At 40.7% G+C, this 17,622-nt stretch overlaps 1 protein-coding gene across 3 annotated transcripts in view; it reads right to left on the reverse strand.

Annotated features, from left to right (window-relative positions):
- The window catches only part of RESF1 (retroelement silencing factor 1), a 38,590-nt gene extending 30,684 nt beyond the window's left edge, over positions 1 to 7,906 (reverse strand). The window contains exons 1-2 of one of the 3 annotated variants that reach the window (XR_012324457.1): positions 7,795 to 7,906; positions 6,353 to 6,445 (exon numbers count right to left, since the gene is read on the reverse strand). The gene's annotated coding sequence lies outside the window, so the exon portion shown is untranslated. The remainder of the gene's footprint in view (positions 1 to 6,352; positions 6,446 to 7,794) is intronic. The other 2 variants (XM_019935521.3, XM_019935514.3) reach the window with 2 other exon arrangements.
- Between the last annotated feature and the right edge of the window lie 9,716 nt (positions 7,907 to 17,622).

Raw genomic sequence — 17,622 nt, forward strand, 5'->3', positions numbered from 1 at the left:
TAACACATCCCCTCCCTGAGGCTTGCCATTCCAGGGGATATTTGCAAAACTTATGGCCTTTTTACTTCACTTCCTCATCTCCCCGTCTCTGTTCTATGAACGAAACTGGCATCCAAACCCCAACAAGATGGTTCTTTTGAGACACTAGTCTGCCATCTTTTCCGTCTGCCGGCTTTCGGAATTAAGTCATATTCCTTCCCTCAACACCTCGTCTCCCGATTTACTGGCCTGTCGTGCAGCAAGTAGAGGGAGTTTGGACTTGGTAACAAGTTGAATTGTAGGACACCCAACTGATGTCCCCAGAGAACTGCTTGTTGGTAGTATGGTGGGGATCCCCCCACACAAACACACACACTGGAATTGGGTGCAGAGAATCCCAAAAGACACACTGACCAAAAATGACTCAAGAAGATACAGGAAATCAGAACAGACCCATAAAGAAATTGAATTAGTAACCAAAAAACAACCCAAAAAGAAATGGTTAGGCCCAGATGGCTTTCTGGTGATTCATGCCAAAAATTTAAACATTTAAAACCCACTCTACAAACTCTTCTAAAACATAAAAGAGGGAATACTTCCCAAATCAATTTTGAGGCCAATACTAAAATCAGAAAATAAATAAATACATAAAATCACAATAAAACTACAGACCATGGGCTTCCCTTGTGGCACAGTGGTTGAGAGTTCACCTGCAGATGCAGGGGACATGGGTTCGTGCCCCAGTCCGGGAGGACCCCATATGCCCCGTAGCGGCTGGGCCTTTGAGCCATGGCTGCTGAGCCTGCGAGTCCAGAGCCTGTGCTCCGCGGTGGGAGAAGCCACAGCAGTGAGAGGCCCGCATACCGCAAAAAAAAAAAGAAAAGAAAAAAAGAACTACCGAACAATCTGTTATGAATATAGATGCAAAAATCTTCAACAAAATACTAGCGAACCAAATATAACAGCATATAAAAGTAAGTATATGCCATGACCAACTGGTACTTTCCCAGAAATGCAAGATTGATTTTTTTATTTTTTATGTTGAACCAATGTCATATAACACATCAATAGAATAAAGGACACAAACAACATGATCATCTCAAGCACATGTAGAAAAAGCATCTGCTACGACTGAAATTAAATGCATCCTAAAATCCAACACCCTTTCAGATAAAAACACTAAAACTAGAAACAAAGGGGAACTTCCTCAACTGGGTAAAAGACATCTACAAAAAAGCCACAGCTTTAAAGCCTGTTTTTCCCTTTACAAGATCCGGAACAAGACAAGGATATCTGCTCTTGCCACTTCCATTCAACATTGTAGGAGGGGTTCTAGCCATGGCACTTGGCAAAAAGAAAAAAAATAAAAGACATCCAGATTGGAAATTAAGAAATAAAACTACCTCTACTTACAGATGGCATCATCTTGTATATAGGAAGTTGTAAGGAATCCAACTAATAAAAAACTAGAACTAGTTTGACTAGGTCGCCTAGTACAAGCTCAATATACAAAAACCAAATTTATTTCTATACAACAATCTAGAAAACAAGTCCATTTACAGTAACAGCAAAAAGAAAGAAATACTTTGGAATAAATTTAACGAAAAGTGAAAATTGTACACTCTGAATATTTCAAAACATTGCCAAAAGAAATTAAAGACCTAAATAAATGGAAACACATCCCACATTCATAGACTGGAAGATTTGATACTCTCAAGGTGGCACTACTCCTCAAATTGGTCTACAGATTCATTACAACCCTTACCAAAGTCCCAGATGTCTTCTTTGCAGAAATTGAGAACCTGACCCTAAAATTGATTTTGAGAAAAAGTATAAAGTTGAAGGACTCACACTTACCAATTTCAAAACTTTAAACTACAAAGCTAGAGTAAACTGCTACAGGCTCTTTGGTGGGGCCTTATGCCAACGGGTATTTCCCAGAACTGCTACTGCCAACGTCCTTGTCCCCGTGAGCCACAGCAACCCCCCCCAACATCTGCAGGAGAACCTCCACTACCAGCAGATCTTAAAATAGTAATTGCAAATTAATAAGAAGAGCTACCACTGAGCAAGGCCGCATATCACACTGGGAGGCTTTTTAGCTTTTTTGCGCTCTCTCTAATGGTACTGATGATCTTGCAAGGCTTTCTTCCTTGTACCTTGAACCTCTGTGGTTTCCAGTGATGCTGCTGCCCATCTGAAAGGACCTGATGAGAAGGGGAAGAGCCAGCAGTCACACCATCGGGACACTCAGGCAAAATATGGAGATACTCACATGGCAAAAAACTACAGCCTCCTTCCAACAGCTATGTGAGTGAGCCATCTTGGAAGCAAATCCCTGAGCCTCAGTTAGGCCTTCAAAAACTGTATGCAGCTCCTGCCAATATCTTGACAGCAGCCTCATGAAAAGCCCTGAGCCAGAACCACTCAGCTAAGCCATTCCCTGATTCCTGACCCATAGTAGTAACTATATGAGATAATAACTATTTGCTGTTTTAAGCCACTAATATTTGGGGTAATTATGCAACAACTAATTATAATAACTAATACCAATGGCTAAAAAAAAACCCAAAAACTAGAGTAAACAAAGTCATGCGGGACTGAACTAGGATAGACAATGATCAATGGAATAGAATCCAAAAACAAACCCTCATATATATGATCACTAGGAAGAAACTAGAATCCAGAATATATAAAGAACTTTTACACCTCAGTAATATAAAAACAACTTGAATTTAAAGTTAACAGAGGTTTTGAATAGACAGGTTTTCCAAAGATATACAAATAGGCAATATGCACAAAAAGATGCTCAACATCATTAATAAAATCACAGGATGCCACTTAATGCTCACTATGATAGCTACAATCAAAAAGACAAGTGTTAATAAGGATGTGGACAAACTGGAACTCCTATGCATTGCTGTTACTACTGAGAATGTATATGGTTCATCAAAAACAGTCTGGCAATTTCTCAAAAGGTCAAAAATAGTTACCATATGATATGACAGAAAAATTCAACTCCTAGATATATACATACACGAATTGAAAATGTATGCCCATACAAACACTTGTACATGAATGCTCACAGCAACATTATTCAGAGTAGCCAAAAAGTGGAAACAATCCAAATGTGTGTTAACTGATGAAAGGAAAACAAAATGTGGCATAACCATACAATGGAATTATTACTTGCTAATAAAAAGGAATGAAATACATACATGCTTATCATGAATCAATCTTGAAAACATCATGCTAGGTGAGAAAAGAGTCATAAAAGATCACACATGACATCATCTATAAGAAGTGTTCAGAATACACAAATCTAGAAACAAACTAGATTAACGGTTGCCTGGAGATGCGTGGGTTGGGGGAGAATGGAGAGTATAGAGAATATATGGAGAGTATAATGAGTAGAGATTCTTTTGGGGGGCAAGAATATGCTCTAAAAGTGATTGTGGTAATGCTTGCACACTATGTGAATATATGCAAAACCACTGTACACTGTAAGTGAATAAACAATTATATGAATATATGAATTATATCTGTAAACTACAGTTTAAAAAAACAAAACATTTCCCAGTTGTTAGCACAGACATGGGCACATGACACGATAAGCACTAATATAATTATAGACCTGGCAGAGCAACCAGACCAAAGACATGCTCTGTGCAAGTTGAAGCTGACTGGCTATATACCTGGAGATGTTAGGGCTACCCAATGAAGGGGGAACTGTGCCTGAGAATGAAGTCAATGCCAAAGAAGACAGCAGAACTTCAAGACAGTGTCTCAAGTCTTTAAAACTTGCTTTCAGATTCAAATGTTGGATCCAGCCAAACCTGAAAGTCAAGCCACATGAACTTTTTTTTTTTAAATACCTTTATTGGAGTACAATTGCTTTACAATGGTGTATTAGTTTCTGCTTTATAACAAAGTGAATCAGCTATACGTATACATATATCCCCATATCTCTTCCCTCTTGGTGTCTCCCTCCCATCCTCCCTATCCCACCCCTCTAGGTGGTCACAAAGCACTGAGCTGATCTCCCTGTGCTATGCGGCTGCTTCCCACTAGCTATCTATTTCACATTTGGTAGTATATATAAAGTCAATTGTTACTCTCTCACTTCGTCCCAGCTTACCCTTCCCCCTCCCTGTGTCATCAAGTCCATTCTCTATGTCTGCGTCTTTATTCCTGTCCTGCCCTTAGGTTCTTCAGAAACATTTTTTTTTTTAGATTCCATATACATGTGTTAGCATACTCTGACTTATTTCACTCTGTATGAGACTCCAGGTCCATCCACCTCACTACAAATAACGCAATTTCATGTCTTTTTATGGCTGAGTAATATTCCATTGTATATATGTGCCACATCTTCTTTATTCATTCCTCTGTCGATGGACACTTAGGTTGCTTCCATGTCCTGGCTATCGTAAATAGCGCTGCAATGAACATTGTTGTACATGACTCTTTTTGAATTATGGTTTTCTCAGGGTAAATGCCCAGTAGTGGGATTGCTGGGTGGGATGGCAGTTCTATTTTTAGTTTTTTAAGGAACCTCCATACTGTTCTCCATAGTGGCTGTATCAATTTACATTCCCACCAACAGTGCAAGAGGGTTCCCTTTTCTCCACACCCTCTCCAGCATTTATTGTTTGTAGACTTTTTGATGGCCATTCTGACTGGTGTGAGGTGATACCTCATTGTAAGTATCACCTACATTTGCATTTCTCTAATGATTAGTGATGTTGAGCATCCTTTCTTGTGTTTGTTGGCAATCTGTATATCTTCTCACATGAACTCTTAAGTTATGTGATCCAATAAATTCTCTTTGGGGGCTTAAAAAAGTTTGCGTATGATTTTTTGTTTCTTGAAACCTAAGCGGACAATATAATTTCTTTAACCACAATTTTAACTACAAGTTAAGATTTTATTTACAAATGAAGTCTTGTAATTTAACACATCTCAAGAAAATCTTAGTGACTGTCATTAAATCTCTGCAATCACTTCAGACATTTACCTCAACAGGCTAGGCTCTAACACTGCCCTTCAATTTACAAGCACACTTAGGATATCAAGCATAGACACACTACATAGCTGTTTGTCAACAAAGCACTTAGAATTCTTCAAAGGTCCACAAGATTACATTTCTTTTTTTAAGATTGTACCTTTAGGGCTTCCCTGGTGGCGCAGTGGTTAAGAATCCTCCTGCCAATGCAGGGGACACGGCTTCGAGCCCCGGTCCAGGAAGATCCTACATGTCGGTCCAGGAAGATCCCACATGCCGCGGAGCAACTGAGTCGTGCACCACAACTACTGAGCATGCGCTCTAAAGCCCGCGAGCCACAACTACTGAGCCCGCATGCTATAACTACTGAAGTCCACGAGCCTAGAGCCTGTGCTCTGCGACAAGAGAAGCCAGCGCAATGAGAAGCCATAGCCGCAACTAGAGAAAGCCTGCGCAAAGCAACAAAGACCCAACACAGCCAAAAATTAATTAATTAATTAAAAAAATACGGCTGCAGGTAAAAAACAGAGTTGTGTCTGGTACTTCCTTACAAAAACAGAACCTCCAACATCATCTACAGTCAAGGGTTTAATCAACACAAACTCGATAAATTGATTTAGCACTTAAATGAGCAAACAATCTCCTGTAAGACACTGTTAATTTTCTTAGGCCATAAAATATATTTCTTCTCATGACAACAGCTAAGATTTATTAAGCACTTACCATTTACCAGGAGCTCTTCCAAGTGTGTTCTATCTACCAAATTCATTAACTTATCACAACAATCCTGCGAGCTAGGTACTATGGTTACCCCCATTTCACAGAAGATGAGAAAACTGAGGCAGAGAAGTTAAATAATTCTCCCAAGGTTGCAGAGATGGCAAGTGGTAGAGCCAAAATCTGACGCTCAGCAGTCTGACTGCAGGGACCATGGTCTTAATCATTACAGATTTCCTAACACTACTTGGAGTTTACAGGATGGAAGCCCTGAAATGACCTCTTTGGCTTTATAGGTTTATATTTCAGGGGATGGTTCTCCCAGAGTTCTGCTCTGTGCTGCCTTCCTCCAACCCCATGTGCCACATATGATGAATTTAAAAAATAAGAAACAAACCATGTAGAGAATAATGTTAAGTAGACCTCTTCCTCAGTAACTTAGACCACAGTCACCTCACCATCATCTTCTATTCCTTTTCTTGCAAAGATGAACAGCTGAATTCTCCATGCTATGCCAACCATATTTCTCAAGCCTTGACGTCAAATCCACAGCATTCTATAGTTTAATATTTAACCAATGCTGATTCAACTTAATAATTTTGTTCCACAACAGATAAATTAGAGTAGACTACTGAGAGGAGACACGCTTACCTTTAAATATGATATTACTCATTCATTACTGTATATGTTCCCATTTCCTTCCAAACGTGTCAGTATCACTCCACAGTGTTTACTTCTTTGGTCCTAGGAACAGCAAGAAACACTTTATAACTGATAATAATTTAATATAAAACTTAAATATATAATATATAACTTAATACGAAAATTATAGTTGAATTTTATTTATATAAAGTTCACATTAAGTTTGTAATAAAAATACACACTAATCTGTTTACTTGATACGACATTGCTGTGCAAACTGTTCCTTAAGGTTGCACCAAAAGCAAACTAAGTTTACTGAATTCTTATTAAGAAGGCAAAGTAACAGAAACAAACTGGGTCTGCCTTAAAATACCGTTCACTTTTTAAGTGATAATTCACGTGCGCTCCTCCTGGGCCACTATTATTTTATCACGCTAAACAACACTTTAACTTAATTCTTTATTGGATTAGTAAACAAGAAGCCAACTATACAGTAAAAAAAAAATAAGTAAAACCTTAACTCATGCATAATAATACTAAAACTTAACTGTGGTTTACAGCTAACGCATTTATCAGAAAAATCCCCAAACAAGCTCTGCGACCCGCCTATTTAAATGCACCCAAGCTCATCCCCATCACTTGCTGTTCTCCTTATTTTGATTACAGGCACTAGAAGTATTACAAATTGTTTTCAGTGAAACGATTCTCCGGAAGCTTGCTGAACTCAGGATCCTAAGGTCATCTGCTTAGGGAATTCGCGTCCCTCGAGAACATCTAAAATCTGTACGCATTTGTGCATTTAAAAATGCCTCGAGGGACTAACTATTGCAGAGGAACAGAAAACGTCTCCGGCACAAGCGCGTTCGCGGGCCACTTGGAGATGCAAGCGAAGCAATTCTGTTTCGGGAGGTTCTGCATAATGGGGGTGGGGAGGAAGAAAACACTAGAAAAATAAATGCAAAACAAAGATCTTTTTTTCAAGCCAGCGACAGGAAATCAATAACAACATAAGCCACTCTCACATCCAGCCTAACCAATCGCCTTGGAATTTAACAAAATGCGTCCTCGCAGTCTGCACCCGCGACCTCTACGGTGAAGAGTAAGGCGATCCACAGAAAACACACGGCGAGGCGCCGCCCTCTGGGTCAGGCTCTGAGTCCGCGGCTCCTCCGGGCCGGCCCCGCGCCGTGGGAGGGCAACAAGCCGAGCCCAGCGGGCCCGCCCAGCTCTGGGCGGCGGCCAGCGGGGCGCGTTCACCGTGGGCCCGAGGCCCGAGCCCCCGGAGCCCCTGCAGCCGCCACTCTGTCCCCGCCACAGAACAAAAGCGCTCACCGCCGCACGCCCAGCCCCGCCCGCAGACGCCTGGACTCCCGGTGCCCCCAGCCCAGCCAAGACCAGAGAAGATGTGCGAGTGCCGGCCGGGAACCAAGCCCCCCCCACCCCCAACTCACCAACGGGCACACAACCCAGCCAGGGCGAGCGGAGGAAAACGCAGCGCCTGGCAGCCCCAGAGTTTAAGTCAACTCGGGTCCGCCTCCAGGGGCGGGTCGAGTTGGAGGCCCGGCTCCCGGAACAGTACAACCCCTCCCCGGGCGCAACGGCAGCTGCGAGACCCGGTCCCCGGCGCCGGGGTCCTAGTGCCGATCGGATGAAGTAGCGTCCGGGGCCAGCCCCGCCCCCCAGTCATCTCCCAAACTTGCAAAGCTAGTTCACGTATCTGAGGAAGAAAACTCCAGCAGTGGCTCTCCGCCTTTAACTTGCATCAGATTCTTTCGAAGGATTTGTTAAAAAGGGACTGAAGAGCACCATCTGCAAAATTGCCAATTCAGTAAGTCTAACTCCGGGCTGAAAATTCCTAACAAGGGGGAGCATCCATTAACGCAGAGAAACCTCCTAAAAGAAAAGGAAATAGACTCTTTTTGCTGGGGGATTTCTACAGGAGAAAGTTGTGAAAATTAATAAAGGGAAACCTCACCAAAATAGAGTTGGGAGGCCAGAAGGGGGAGCTCTCATGCAGTACAGTACCACTCCCAGTCAATTACAGAAGGAATTGTCAATTACAGGCCCCAAAGAGCAAGATGTACATTGCAGTTCATACAAGAAACAGACTACCCCAGCAACTCAGCCAATGAGAAACTGTCATCACCCTCACTTTTCACCATGCACTTTCCTTCATAAGAACCCCCCCCAAATTCCTCCATTTTCTCTATAAAGTAACTTTCCTTTGTTTGTTGGACTTGCCTATAGCTTTTGCTATAGTTTGCTTGACCCAAATTGCAATTCGGTCACCAAGTGCAAAGTGATACTGCTTGCCCCATGACAGGCCAATAAATCGAGAGACCAGGTGTTGGGGTAAGGAATAGCGACTTTATTCAGAAAGACAGCAGTCGGAGAAGATGGCAGACCAGTGTCCCAAAGAAACATCTTACCGGAGCTAGAATTCAAGCTTCTTTTAATACTAAAGGGGGAGGGGGTGTGGTTGGTTGTTGCAGACTTCTTGGTGCAGGCCAGACCCTGGAGGGGATGTGAGCATCCTTTCTTCTTGTATCTGTCCACAAAGGTCTGATCACCATGTTCCTGTAAACCTCCAACAAGACAAATGTTATTCTTTGTTCTGCAACTGTTTATCTCTATGTAAATGAAAAGTCTTAAACCTTTAAAGGTCAAACCCAGAAGGCAGAGCCTTGAGAATGGCTATCAAGTACATTTCAGACTCTAGGCAACATTTTTTTGGACAAAGGTGTAGAACCAGCATGACTAAGCACAGGCAATGTGGCAACAGAGCGCAAAGGTTAGAGCTAAAGGTATCAGGTTTGTTCTTCTCTGTTACAATTCCTCTGCTATTCCCGAAAAAAAACCATTTTTGCTGGTAAAATAACTTTTATTTTTAAAGTCAACAAAGTAAACAAGGGAATCCAATCTGAGTGAATAAGAATGAGAAAGGGCAGAGTTGGTTAGTTCTTGTAATATGTAGGGCGGGGTAGTCCTTTGCCCTCTTGAGGTGGAGATCATGGCTCTGCACTCACTTTGGGGAAATCACTTAACCTGTCTCTGCTCAGTTTTCTCATCTGTAAATTGAAAATAACACTAACACTTACCTCATAGGATCGTTGAGATAGTTACATGAGCTAATACATAACTAAAAGCAGCTCCCAGAACATGGGGTGGTGTCCTTGGCTCAGATATGGGGTTTTCCAGAGCCTAAGCCACACAGGTCAGCAAACAGAAGTGAATGCAAGAAACAGGGAGTTTTGTTGCAAGAAAGTCTGACATGAACCCCACTCCTATATAGCCTAAGGATGGCTTAATGCCCAGCAAGATTTAATGCCCGGGAAGCTACAACTCATTCTGAAATGAAGCAGCTGATCTCTCTGCTGTGTATCCTTGCCCCTGTTTGTGCTGACTTTCTCCTGTCTCCTTTAGATGAATAAAGCTTGTCTGATTTTCCGAAAGTGTGGTCTTTCCACCACTCCTAAAGTACAACTGACATTTGTCAATATAGCAGGCCTGAAGGGTCACCAGCAAGGGGACTTGCAAGGGGAGGACACACTCTCTAGAACCTGAAAGTTGTTTAATCAGGGGCTGGACTTTAAGTTGCCTTCTCTTTAAGGTATTTATAATTCAGTATGCTAAACAAAGAAATTTGTTATCCAACTGGTCAGGCTGGGGAAAGATTCCCCAAAAGATTAGATTGTTCTATGCTATGTCCCCTATCATAAATTACAGATCCTCTCTCTGTGTTTCACAATATTCAAAAGAAAGTCTCTCTTTAGTCAAATTACTTTGGCTATAGATGCTATCTCAATCTTTCAAGAGCATAATACTTAGCCTCAAGGCTTGTTAACTCCTAAACTTATAAAACATGTTTTAGAAAATTGCATGACATCATTAGCATGTCTATAGTAAGAAATTTGTACGAAAGATGCCTAGTATTCATTTAAGAGGTAAATGAGGTCATTGGTTTTCTTTTTCTTTTCTTGGTTGTCCCCTATATTCTGTTTCTCCTTCCTGCTAGGTACAAGGTCACTTAACTGGAGAATACATTCCCCAAGCCTCCCTTGCAGCTAAGTATTGCCACATTTCAGTTCTTACAATGACATATGAGCAAAAATGTTGTATGCAACTTCTGCCTGAAGGAATGTCTTACCCTGAAATTCCTCTTTCTCTACTTGTTTATATTGGAATATAGAAATGGCAGTAACCTGATTTCAACCTTAGAAAGCAAAACTATTCCTGAAGGCAGGAATTCTTTTTTTTTTTCTGGTGCTTTAAATCTCTTTGGCAGTTTGGTGGAGCCCATAGACCCCTTCTTAGAATAATGTTTTGGAATGCTTAAAATAAAATATATAAGATTACAAAGGAAATTAATTCAGTATGAAAGTTATAAAAATATTTTTAAAACAAATGTGTGATATGATAATATGTGTTTCTTTATTAACAAAATAAATAAGATCTAGTAGCAGATCTAATAACAACTGTGATTTTGGAAGTGATGGACATAAATGACATTTCAAGATTATCTGCATAATATAAGAATACCTTACCTGTGATTTTTATGGTGAAAAATTTATTGTTAATACTGCTATATTTCTGTGTCTTTGTTGCCAACATTTATAAATGAAGGAAATGGTACACTTCAAAAAAATGTTAGTGAAAATAGAGTTAATTGTTTTGCCATCCAAATTCATGGTATTCTTGAATTCTATCCATGGATATGGTAGGCATAAGTTTGGCCCCTGTGACCTTCACCTCAGGGTGTTACTCCATGGTTATGTTACTTACATACAAAAGGGACTTTGCAGATATAACTAAGATCACTAATCAGCTGACCTTAAAATAGGCAATTTAGCCTGAATTATCTGGGTCTTGGTGGGCCCAGCATAATCATATGAACCTTAAAACCCAGAAGATGAAGACAGGAGAAGAAGCCAGAGAGATGTGGCACAGGGGATAGTCTGAGAACGAAAGCATGAGAAGGGCTCAACTGTCGCTGGCTTAAATATAGAGAGGGCCACATGGAAAAGCATGAGAAGGAAATAAATTATGCCAACAACCTGAATGAGCTTGAAAATGAAACTCTGTGAGATAATAAGGAGGTGTTGTTCAAGCAGCTCAGTTTGTAGTAATTTGTTGTGTCGGCAACAGAAAACCAGTATAATGGACTCCAAGTTATAACCTCTGCCCAAGGGAATGTTTAAGGAACAAAACAGAAGTAAACCAGGTCCTGAAAGTTCTGTAAAGAAGAGATCTCCACCAGCAGGGACCACCTAGACTATTACTGAGAGAGAAGTAAAGTTCTATCTTTTATAAGTTGATTAAAGCTCTGGTTATGAAACAGTACTCATTTATGTGAAGTGTAGAATGAGGAAAGATCCAGACCAAGTCTTGAAAATCTCCAATGTTTAATGGCAAGGGAGGAAGATACGCCTTAAAGAGACATGGGAATAGCCAGAAAGACAGAAGAAAAACTAGGAGAACGATATCACAGAGGCAGAGAAAGAGAGCCGTTCATGTGAGTAGAAAACCTTCAGTCCTGTTAAAGATCAGGTAAGAATAAACTGGAAAATACCCTTTGGATTTGACAAGAAGGGGAATGATTGGAGACCGAAACCTGGAAATGCAGGTACAGAAAGGACAATGAAAACAATCCTGAAGAAGAACAGTTAAAAAGGACTTTCACAACCTGATCTAAAGATGTACTATATAATAATCAAGAAGTGTGATATTGGTGTAAGGATAAACCACTAATTCCCCCTAATCCATGTGTACTTTAGTACTTTTCTCCATGCTCATTTAACCATATGTTAATATACGTATAGAGAGATCTTACTCACCATTTTATCAAATAGAATATTGTTCACACTTCTCTGATTCTTACTTTATTCAACAAGCCATAGCAGTCCCTCCAGGTTACAGTAATAGCTCTAAGTCATTTTTAATAATTACCTAAAATTCATCATTACCTAACGAAACTCGCTTCATTTCCAATTTTTGCTGCTTGTGAACAATCGATAAGTATTGGAAGGATTCCCAGGAGGAAAATTGCTAGGCTGAACTGTAATTTCAACATAACAGATATTGCCAGATTACATCCTTTTAAGGCTATAACTATTTTCAGTAATGCCAATAAAGTTATTCTTTCTCTATCATTGACAATGGGCATTAGCTTCTCAATCTAGGTAAAGTGATCTCATTGTTGTGATTATTTGAACAGTCAAAAAGATCTGGTGCGTTGAATTACCAACTAGAAAACAAAATTCAAGGTCAATTTGGAAAACAAAGAACAAAAAGTGAGAAGGTAGCCACAGGGTTCAGCAATCAAAAAGGAAAATAGCTCAGCAATTCAGGTGCTAAAAGCTTTGAGTTTTGGGGACTGATGCTGCTAATCAGTCATTCTTTGTTGAAGCTACTATTCTTTTCAGATTCATGGTTAAGGGGGATGAATTCAACTGGCTTTTAAAGACTGCCCAGTTGTGTCAGGTCTGTTCATTCTCAGTAGGACATCCAAGGTGATACTGAAGGTTGTGAGAGACTGAAGGACCTGAGTGGTCCTCTGATGTCCTTGTTTCCACAGCGGTTCCTCCTCACCCCTTCCTGCACATGACCATAGCCGTTACCTATCTCCCCCCATTCCTCTTGACCAAACAATGGCTACCAATCCACAAGAATTATTCCTCTCTTTCCCAAGGAACCCTCTTCGGCCATCTATTCCCCAAATTGGCCACACTTCAACGGACCCCTCCTGCTAAAATGCCATCCTTTCACAGGTTAGACTGCTCATACCCAGCCTTCTCCAATAAATTCCAATCAGGACTGAACCCTCTGCTGCTCAGCCCCCAGCCACATCAAGGAGAATAGAACATGCCCGAGACCCCTTTTCATGTCCCCTCAAGTTGCAAGGACTGGTTGCTTCAGTGAGCCCTGCTCCTGACCTGCTCTCTGTGTTGAAGAGCCACCTAAACGTTTATTCTTTTTATTGTCTGTGGTGCAAGCCTCTTGATTTGTTTTCACTATTCCGGGTTCTCCCAGATGAACTGGGCTCATAGTTCCAAGACGCTTTCCTGGCCCACTTATTCTTGTCTGCTCTTGTCATTTGAAAGTGGGATTAAAGTTGTGGGGGTGAATAGCACTAAATGTTGGAAGCTCTCGGAGGATCTTACCAAGGACACTTTAGGTCTTCAGTGGTTATTCTCGGGAACTTGGGATATGAATAAGATAATTCATTTGCTTGCCACCTTAGACACAAATGGTTGAAAGATTCCAAAAATTCAATCACCTGCATTTTCAAATGGGCATTGTTAGTAAGACAGTAGTAAGGAAGCGAATGGGGTTAAACCTGATTATATCATATCTTGCAGAAGTAGAATACCAGGCAATAAGAGAAATTGTAACATGCACTGGACAAGTTTATTTCAGAACCCCTCTGTGTTGTTTGCTGATGATTGGGGGAAAGGTAAACTATGTTTTCCTAGGTCTTCCTGTGGAATCAAAGAATATGTCTCAGAAATTAATGATTTCAAAAGGAACAAAGAATGTAGGAACAAACGACTATTATCAAGAAAGAGAAGCAACCATAGCAAAGATAATAAATCAGTCATAAAGACTCCCAGTTCTGTTTCAAAGGTAAAGATCAGCCTGAAGCACATTCTTGAGCTGTTTTTCAGGATCCAAACCCCCTGGAGCACTCAACCACCAGACTAAGTGGAGCCTAAGAATTGATGATGCTGACCTTTGCTGACCCTCTTGAGTTCACTCAATTAGGTGCCTGGATTTTGTCAACCTAGAGTAACCTCTGCCTCATTTTAATGCTAAAATCTCCGCCCTAAGGGTGGGTATTGCCACCATGTTTTGAACAGCAACGTCTGCCTATGGTCGCACTGGCAAGGGCATCTAGAACTTCACCTCTACTTAGAAGATTGCACTCATCCTTTCCTGAATGTGCATGTGCCCTTAGCTTAAAATTCCCTGATCTTGCTGTTCAGAGAGACAGTGCTTTGAGAGCTATCTATCTCCCTGACTCCTTACTTGTCACACGTAATAAATGCTTCTGCTTTGATCAAAAGTACTTGGCACGTTCGTTGACTATGCACCCCAACCGATTGACCCATTGAGTCCGGCAACCGCATGAAGAGCCCTCTAAGAGAAAACTCTAAAGTTCCTGCCATTAATGATGCCTCAGGAAAGGCTAATAACAATGTGGAGGATCTAAAATCCAACCTTAAAATCTCTTCTCCCTCTCCTGATCCAACCCTAGATTGACTTTCCTCCTTGACCCCTGTACCTTACCTTCCTCCTCCTCCTTATTCTGTTCATCCTCTTCTTCCTGTACCTTCCCTAGATCCTCTTCCCTTTTCTCCACTGCTCCTTCTTAAACATACCCCTTTCACTAAGCAGTGTCCCTTCATAATGTCTTATAACATAGGTAAAAGTGATGACCAAGCTTGCTGGCCTTATACCTTTAAACTTTGGTCAAGGAGTTCCCTGGCACTCCAGTGGTTGACTCCCTGCTTGCACTGCAGGGGACGCAGTTTGGATCCCTTGCCAGGGAACTAAGATCCCACAGGCCACAAGGTGTGGCCAAAAACAAAATTTTTTTTAAATAAATAAATACACAGACTTTGGTCAAGATCAGGTTTGCATATTGTAGTTAAGAACTTTATAAATCCTCCTAAGGAAAGAGGGAAATTTATTGAAGAATTTACAGTCATCTTAGAAATTTATAGTATGGAATCTCTGATCTCTACCAGTTAGTTCATCTCTTTATGAGACACAGAGACGGGGAAACGCTAATATTGGGTTGGCCAAAAAGTTTGGCCAATATACTGTGTATGTCTTTCGTTATGCTCTCTAGATAGAAAGTCTTGAAGAATTGACTCCCTCCACCTGCTGACAGTATTAGCAAATGAGGGACATAACTTTTCAAAGGATAAACTCCAATTTTCAGACCAAAGTGCATTATTTTGGTCATGACATCGTCATACAAAATGGAAAGTCTCTTTCCCTGTGAGAGTGGAAGTTCTTCATAACTTTACCTGGCTAATAACCAAAGCATAATTTAGAAGAGTTCTTGACTCATGGGATATTGTAGACATTGGATTCCTAACTTTCTTTACTGGCTGCCCCTTTGTATGATCTTAACTAGTTGACACACCTGAATCCTTGCCCTGAATAGATTCACTACTCTTGGACTCCATAATTATCATAAATATTTCTTTCTATTTGCATAAAAAAATCAGGACAAACTCTAGGAGTCTTAACAACAGCATATGGGAATCAGAGACCCATTGATTATATCCCCTCATTTTGACCCCATAGCAAAAGCCCATCTACCTTGTTTGGGTACAATGGCAGCAGCTGGTTACTTAGCGTTAGTAGCTGCATTTAACCTCATGGACCCTGGTGCTGTTCAGACCTTACTTTTGATGAAAATACATAGCATTTTTCTGCCTCTAGTTTGACTTCTGAAAAAATCATCTCCTCTCCCCCTGCACATATTTCATCCATTGCAGGAATACTCTAGACCCCACCACTGTTCTGCCTCATTCAATGGAAGGCAAACCTCATAACTGTCATAGGCTTATTTGGGAACTTACCTGCCTGACTCTGACTTCTTAGAAACTCCTTTAAATGTCCATAATTAAAGCCATCTGTGGATGGGAACTAGTTGAGTACCAAAGAAGGAGGCAATCAAGCTAGACATGCTGACACAACCCACTCAGATTTGCTTGGATCCAACCCTCTTCCAGAGGCCAAATCTGCACAAGAGTTTGACAGTCCTTTGCTAATGTGATGTGATACATAAATCATTAAAAGTTACATGTTTAGGGAGTTCCCTGGTGGCTTAGTGGTTAGGACCCCGGGCTTGTACTGGTGGGGCCTGTGTTCAATCCCTGGTCAGGGGACATCCCATAAGTCACTCAGCATGACTAAAAAAAAAAAAAGAAAGAAAGAAAGAAAAAGAAAACTTACATTTTTTGAAATAAATAATGTTTGTTTTCTTCACTATAAATTCATTAAATAGAACAGAGAAGATAACTGTTTTTGCTATTAGAAGACCCCAAATTTCAAAATAAAAGAATTCTGAATGCTATGGTGTGTTTTTTCCTCCAAGTTTTCAGTTTCAGACTAAAGTAGACAGGATCATAAACAATACAAGTAGTATGATGTCTTTGTAGTATGTCAGCATAGCTAAATACAAACTAACTTTCCCAGAATTTCTTTTCCTGCATGATTCTGAGTTACAGTTGGCCACAGGAGAAGTATGAGCATTTTTTGGAAGGCCTAAGTGAAGCAGCTCTCATTTTTTTCACACTGAAAGTCAGTATAGGGTGTCAGGCATTGTCATAATGAGCACATATTGTCACTGATCTGCTAACACACCCTCTGGGGGTACAGTGGTACCAATCCATAGTTCCCCAAGCACACCCCATATCTCCTCATTCAGCTTTTCCTAGTCCTGGGTCAAATGCATGGGTAGTTCCATGGTGAAGGGCACCAACTTCTCCTGTAGTTCACTCAACATCATGGTTTATCCTTGTGGTTTCTAGTTTATCCTTATGGATTCTAGTTCTTGCTCGTCCTTACTTTACATCCAGCCTCCCTTATTACCAGCCTGGATGACTTCAGGCCCTACACAGTAGAGAGCCAATAGCCTTGCATAGACTTCTCAATCAGCTACCATAATTGTCTAAGGTCTAATGCCTATAATAAATTTCTTATTCAATTATTCATGGTGTTTCTGCTTCTCTCATCAAACGCTGCTTGATACAAGAAGTCAGTACACTTATGAAAAAAGCATCTTCTAAGGAGGAACATAAAATTATATTTGCTGTATTCATTGTTTGCTATGTGCCAGACATTTCGCTAAGTGTGCCTTATCTCTTTTGATCTTTACTACAACACTGTTTTCCAGGTGAACAAATTGAGCTCAAAGAGATTAATAAATTTGCCCAAAGCATGCTACTAGAATACGAAAAGCTGGGCAATTGAGAGTTTCTACTCATAACTGCTGGGTCATCCTACCTCCCCGAAGACCATAAACTTTGCACAGCAATAAATTCTTTGTGCAGAATGGTGATTTTTTTTACCCTGTAAGTATTTTGACTATTCATTTTTGTTTTCTGAAACAGAATAAAGGAAACCTCATTTAAAATGAAATTAAGAGGCCAGAATGGGGAGGCCTCATGCACTACCACTTGTCATCAGTTACAACCCAACAGGAAGCATCAATTACAGATCTCAACAGGAAGATTTCTTTTGCCCAGCAATAAGCCCGACCA

The sequence above is a fragment of the Tursiops truncatus genome, chromosome 11 (genome assembly GCF_011762595.2).
Source record: "Tursiops truncatus isolate mTurTru1 chromosome 11, mTurTru1.mat.Y, whole genome shotgun sequence".
Lineage (NCBI taxonomy): Eukaryota > Metazoa > Chordata > Mammalia > Artiodactyla > Delphinidae > Tursiops > Tursiops truncatus.